This window comes from Rhipicephalus microplus, chromosome 5 (assembly GCF_043290135.1).
Source record: "Rhipicephalus microplus isolate Deutch F79 chromosome 5, USDA_Rmic, whole genome shotgun sequence".
Lineage (NCBI taxonomy): Eukaryota > Metazoa > Arthropoda > Arachnida > Ixodida > Ixodidae > Rhipicephalus > Rhipicephalus microplus.
In genome coordinates, this window is record NC_134704.1 from 173,029,065 (window position 1) to 173,035,589 (window position 6,525).

Genomic DNA, 6,525 nt, shown 5'->3' on the forward strand with positions numbered 1-6,525 from the left:
AAATTGGCTGTCTTCGTGTCCGTTCTTAAGTACGCCAGAGGTCGCTGACGTCATCGTTCTTCATCGTTCATTATACACTACGATGTTTATTGTCTTACTCTCGTAGTCATGCAGCTGTCTTACTTTCGTAAGATGCCCTCAACAAACGCTAACTTAGATTCAAAAACTCTCGAATGACTTATCAATCCTAGTGAGGAGACCAAGGTCTGTTTGTCCGAGGGGAGCTACAGGCCGACACATCAATCGTTCTCTTCACTTCCGTAGCAAGGCTCCATTGATGCTTTGTTTTTACGGTACCGAATTCCCGTGCGTCTTCACTTCTTTACTTCTTATGCCAAAACAAGCAACTAATGATGTAAAACTACACTTTTTTCTTCTGTACAGTGATTCTACTAAATTATGTAAGAGAAAAGCGGACCAAACGAGCTGCCTGGTCGTACGTATTTGTTTTGAGGTGAGCGCAAATGATGCCTCGGTGTTGCAGAGTTGGTTATTTTGTGTCCACTACTACTCCTGCCTGATTGTGCCTTTCGGTGTTATATTCACCAGTGTATTATACTGTACGTTTATGGAAAGAAGTAACCACACGCTACTTTTCGCGAAGTGCGGCTGAAACAGTTTACAGCGAGTCCTTGTCACATTTTTATAAAGTAGGTCACGTAGCGCCGGCTAACTTTGTTATGTAGCCTGCCGACCACATCGGCACGTTTCGTCGATAGCTCAGTTGGTAGAGCGGTGGACTGTAGTAAAATTCTCATGCGGTTATCTATAGGTCGCTGGTTGGAATCCGGCTCGACAGAGATACTTTTTATATTTTTTTTCATCACTCGTTATCTGGGGCTCATGCACCGTGTGCCCCGTCGGTCATGCCTCTTCTCAAACCATGCTTCGCTCATAACCTTAATTTTCGCTACCGTGATGCGCAGAAGGCCTGAATAGAAGGTTGAAATGGGGGGGGCATCGCTGATGAGCGTGCGAGTTCAAGAATGAAACTCGAAAATCGTTGCCTGTCTCCTAATACGCACAGCCTATTCTCAATAGACTCCATTTCTACGTAAACAAGACTATACAAGAAAGAGGGCATGTTTAGTTTGGTTTAAAATGCTTGGTAGTTGTGGAGTCGCCCTCAATCTTGCGCGCCTGGTTCACCTGCTAACTAGAATATTTGGTGCAGTCCTCATACAAGCTTTGTTGTCGGCGCTCTGCGAGAACAGCGCGCCTATTATGCAAGCCTTGCTTGGCCTTTCTGTAAATAGTATCGAAAGAAGGGAGGAATCACCAGGTAATAGAATTGTCTTGGACAAAACGAGCGCCTACGATTGTTTACCGGACAATAATTGCTTACAAAATACCAACAGTCAGCGCACACCTCACGCGGTCAATGCGATATCTTAACTCACAATTAAAAGCCTTTTGTTGCTTCATGCCTATGTGACACACAAGCAAGCAATTATTCGAAAAATTTTCTGGCACTACCGAAAGCCAATGCATATTGACATTATGTCTAGCGATAGGTACATGCGGTTTAACCACGTGTGGCTAGTGCCTTGACATTGCGTGCACATCACTTCGCGATTTTCTTCGACACATTCGTACACATCATCCAGGTCTTTCTCGTTTTCTTAGCTAATTTTCTTAGCGCATCACTGCGTTCTTTTGTCGTGAATGTCAGTACTATTGACTGTATCGTGAGTATTTATAACACAATTAGAATGCCCCCAAAAATAACCTGCTTATCGCAAATCGTCTACCGTAGTAGATTCGAAAAAAATGGACATGCTCTTCAACACAATGTGACGCGTATATCCATATTACAAGGAATTTTTTGTCACCAAATAGAAAATCACAATGAACCACGTTTTCTGATCGACATGAAAATACATTTTAACAATAAGGTCGTGCATTTTTTCACAAAAATAACACACCTGCGGACGTGCCTATAGCATGGCTAACGACTGCATTATATATCAGTGAAACAGCGCACCATGTTCCCGGTGCCCTCCTTTCCGTCAAGCTTAGTTTTCTGGACGGCTAGGACGTCTATAACTCGGTCAGTGACAAACCATAAGAGCTGACGTTTGCCTACGCCTAGCCGCCAACCCTCTGATGTTCAGCGTAGCTTTGCTAAGTGGCGCGGTCGGTGTTATTATAACTTACACGCTGAAGGAGTAGGCCTGGAGCATGGTGGTTACCTTTTATGGCCAGCCACCGGCTAACTGCATCCAAGACCATCCTGCTTTCCGGCGTTCTTTTCGTTTGCCTGGTCCTGAAGTCTCTCGCCCAAAAAATGTTCGGCTTAGGCTTTAAACGCAAACAGTTTCCTTGAGCAGTCTTTACCGGCGGTTGATCGCGGTTGTCAGTCGACGTCTTGTCACTTTCACTTGTTTTGTAGCGCACGCGCTTTAGCGTGGCAGTGCAGACACATATGTCCTCGGTGTCCGTCGTCTCTCCCAGGGTCTCAGTAGCGTTGACCGTGTCCCCAGGCAAACATTCTTCAAGGCACGCTTAGGCTCGTCTGCTGGCGGTGCGGCGGCAGATGACACCAATTGCCGAGGAGTCTCGGTCATCTTGTTTCCATCACCCGACGCCGACTGCCCGGTTGCCGCAAGGACCACTGGGTTGCCGGTTCCTTCAACGCCTTCCTATGTTTCGGCCGCGTCTATGACGGGCTCGGCCACCCCTTCGTTCTTCGAAGTTCTTGTTGCCGAGGCACACGTACTACCGCAGTGAGCCTCGACATGACCAAAGCGTGTACAGCAGGAGAACCGCAGGAACGTGTACTTGCGGTGGACGTGGAGAGTACGTTGGCAACGCAGGCACTGCATTGGACGGTCAGGCACCACGACTAAGGCCAACTCTCTGTCGACACGTATTTGATGAGGGCTCAATCTTGATGAACTTTGCTCAATCTTCGATGAACGGCTTAATCTTGTAGCCGTTCTTGAGCTTGAGCAGCACCGTCCTTGTTGTGGAACATTTGTCGGCCATTCTGTGGATGTGCCACCTCTGGCGACTCACTTCTACCCCGTTTTTCGAAGTTCACAAAAGCCGATCCTTCATCTTCATCTTTTACACTGTGGAGCAGCTACTGCAGCCTTAGCTTGCCCTACTGATCCTGCAGGTCGATGAAGACGTAACGCGGCCCCTTCACCTGAAGTTTCTTCAGCGCAAGTAGGTGTTCTGTGAGAGCGGTGTCGTTGAAGGTCTTTGCCCACAAGGGGTTAATCTGACAAGCGCCGAAGATCACCACATCAGGCAACATGCCCGTCGGCATCAGCGCATCCCGGAAATCTTTGACCCTGGACTCCGGCTCTGGCATCCCGTGCAAAAACACGGTGTTAGTACAAGCTTGCCTTGAGGCAGCTGAGGAAAAATGAAGTGGCAATCATCATTCTTGTTCCTGTTTCCACTGCCCACGCGGCCCATGGTATAGCCGCTACGCTGGAGCACATGACCCTGCGATCCGTTCAGCTTGGCTGCTGGAAGTAGAATGAAGCAACGGTGCCGCCGAGGATACCCCTTCAGGTGGTGCCACCATTCGTAGTTATGCTAAAGACATTAAAAAAATCACTGCGTTTCAAGCTGGTTGAAGATGATTATGGGGCGAAGCTTTCAGTGGTGATTATTGTGATTAAAGTTGAGATAGTACTGAGACTGATTGTGGTTGTGATACTTATATATTTTTAATTCAAAAAGTTAGCGCTGAGACCGATTGTGAGATAGCTGTGATTCTTCTTTATAGCTGATATGAGGTTCCGAGTTCCGGGTTATGTTTTTACTTCATAATCACAGCTTCATTAGTTATCGTCTCTGGTGTAGAAGTTTCGTTTTCGGCACTGCCGCCTTGCATCCGCTTCAAGTTGTCTCAACTGCGCGTCGGCTTGGCGTTTTTACCGCTTAGCCTTTGCTTCCTTAGCCCTAGTCTGTGGTGTAGAACTGTGTTGTCGCCGTTGCCCCTTTGCGTCCGCTTGCTTCTCTTTTGTCTCCGTGGTAGCTTCCCGTCGACGGCGGCGCTGATACTCAGCACGTCGCGTTTTCTTGCCTTCGTCTTCGTTCATATGAGAGAAGAAAATGTGTGGTATGGAACGTGGTTATATATATTTAACGTTGACAGCAGCGCCATCACATCTACCATTAACCACAGCGCCCTCTGTTGCTCATAAGTTGAAGGTTACATGCAAAACTGTTACCACCAACGCCTTCTGTTGCTTCTACGTTGAAGGTTACATGGTGTTACGGACAGACGGGAGACGGTGGACATTGTGAGGTCTTAAGGAGCTTCGCCCCTAAAAATGCGCCAACAAATACCCCGAGGCACAGGTTAGATTCGAACTCACGATCTCCTATTTACTAAAAAGGCGCTTTAACCAACTAAGCCACGGCGGAAGTGAGGGTACCACTTTCAGGCAGTGCCACGATTTGGAGTTTCACTGAGCAGATTGAAAAAAAAAAGGTGCCAACGAATCTCTCGAGGCACCGGTGAGATTCAAACTCACAATCCTGTTTATTAGACAGGCGCTTTAACCAATTTAGCCACGGCGCCTTTATTTATTTATTGCCTGTTTTGGTCAAAATACAGCAGAAACATGACGCATCAGATAGTACATATGATAATGAAGAAAACGTGCTATCAGTCCTAATAAGACTGATATTGCCAATTTTGAATTTATTTTAGTGAAGCCAAAGATTATATCACCGGTAGTCATTCATTCAGGTATCGATTTTTGAATCTTCGCACTTTCAAAAAAACTAGACATGATTTGTCTGAAATAAATTCTCGATGGCTTAGCGCATGGGTCGCTGTAGTATCCTGCCATGTGAGTAGGCTATATACAGTAGAGGGCTATAAACATTACCAAATCTAAAGGAACGCCTTCTTCATTATCCAAACTTAGATACCTTAATCCATGTGGACTCATTGGGAAGTTCTACTTTAATGTCCGCTGCAAGATGGCTTGAGAAAATGTTTTGAGCCCTGTAGGAACCTGCCCATATTTGACCGTCTTGAGTAAATCTTGTCCAAGCCTTCCATGTATATGGCTCTGTACAAAGGCACTGGTAGAACAATACCTTACAAAGCTCCATACAGTTCTTTTTGTTTAACACAGAAAAGGTTGCTCGTGTACCTTCTCTCAGCCCGCAAATGTCATGTACACAAGATAAAAGAATATATATGCACTGCATCGTCATTGAACAACTCTTTTTTTTGTGAGAACTATCACTCAGTGGAATCGACTTCCTCCCACAATTGTAGAAATGTCTTCAACGAATGCGTTCTCTTCTGCAATAAAAATGATTGAATCTTTCGACGGCCAAGCCCTATAGACAAGAGTGCGCCTGGCAGTCATCGTTATCTGTGCGGTATCTTGGTTGTAAGTTATGTTGTTTTGTTTTGGTGTTAATTTGCCCTTGGGCTAGACGAATGCTACACTTTTGCAGTCGCCGTGATCTGTGCGGTATCTTGGTTGTAAGCTATGTTGTTTTGTTTTGGCGTTATTTTCCTTTGGGCCAGACGAATGCTGCACTTTGATTTAATTATCATGGCATTTTTATCAATTTTTGTGGTTCCTGCATTTTTTCTCTAACACATATGACTTTTATGACGCAGCTGTGCTCGGTGCAGCTGTGTATGTTTTGTCTTGCAAATTTACTTCTTTTCTCTGTTTTCTTTTTTACACAAACCTATGTGAACCTGTAATTTTCATGTTCTTTTCCTGTACCCCCCCCTATATTGCCTGCATGGGCGCTGTGAGTACTAAATATTAAAATATAAATAAATAATCAAAGGAGAAAATAAATAAATAACACAGAGAAGGTACTTGTGGGTTCAGTGTGCACCGGTAGACGCCAAGGCACTATATGTGGGCTTGGTGGAGTGGTCAATTTTCCAGCAAAGCTGTCTGGACGAAGCATTAGCACACAGCAGAAGCGGAATGCAAGTTCATTTGCGTGCGGGCAGTACAAAAGAGAGTGGCAGAAGTGAATAGCACGATCTTCGGGAGCTGGTTGAGTTTTAGGGGGGGGGGGGAATCTGGGGGCCATTGTCATACACAAGTTCATCAATGTAGTGTCTCGAGAAAAAAACTGACAGCAGAAAGCTTGTCACTGTGTGTGTCAACATCTCGCTGCAGAACTGTACTTCAGGCCTCTTGAAGAAGTCGACTACGAAGGTGATGCGAACCGGCGATTTCTTTCCATGGGACAGAGAATATCGATGAAAACATTCTGCCATGGTCTCACTGAAAGGGTAATATCTTGCAGCGGAGTTACTGCAGGCTTTGCATTCTTGCCTCAATGCTTGTAAACTATGCAATCGTGGATAGCAAACTCCATTTGTCTGTTCATTCCAGGCCACCAAAATTGTTCTCGAAGTCATGGGTTGGTATGAACGGTCCCAGAGTGTGCTTCGTGTGCGCTGGAAAGAACGTGTTGGGTAAGCTATGGAAAGACTACGAGGCTGCCTCTTTGCAAAAGCACGTCATCGATCACTGACAGTTCTTCGTGCACAGTAGAAATGGCTATGGT

At 45.7% G+C, this 6,525-nt stretch overlaps 2 non-coding genes across 2 annotated transcripts; one reads left to right on the forward strand and one right to left on the reverse strand.

The window, feature by feature from the left end:
- The first annotated feature begins 709 nt into the window (after positions 1-709).
- Positions 710-801, forward strand: TRNAY-GUA (transfer RNA tyrosine (anticodon GUA)). The gene is given in 2 exon segments: positions 710-746; positions 765-801. It is a non-coding gene; the product is annotated as a tRNA-Tyr (tRNA).
- Positions 802-4,471: 3,670 nt separating this feature from the next.
- Positions 4,472-4,543, reverse strand: TRNAI-AAU (transfer RNA isoleucine (anticodon AAU)). Its single transcript has one exon. It is a non-coding gene; the product is annotated as a tRNA-Ile (tRNA).
- Positions 4,544-6,525: the final 1,982 nt, after the last annotated feature.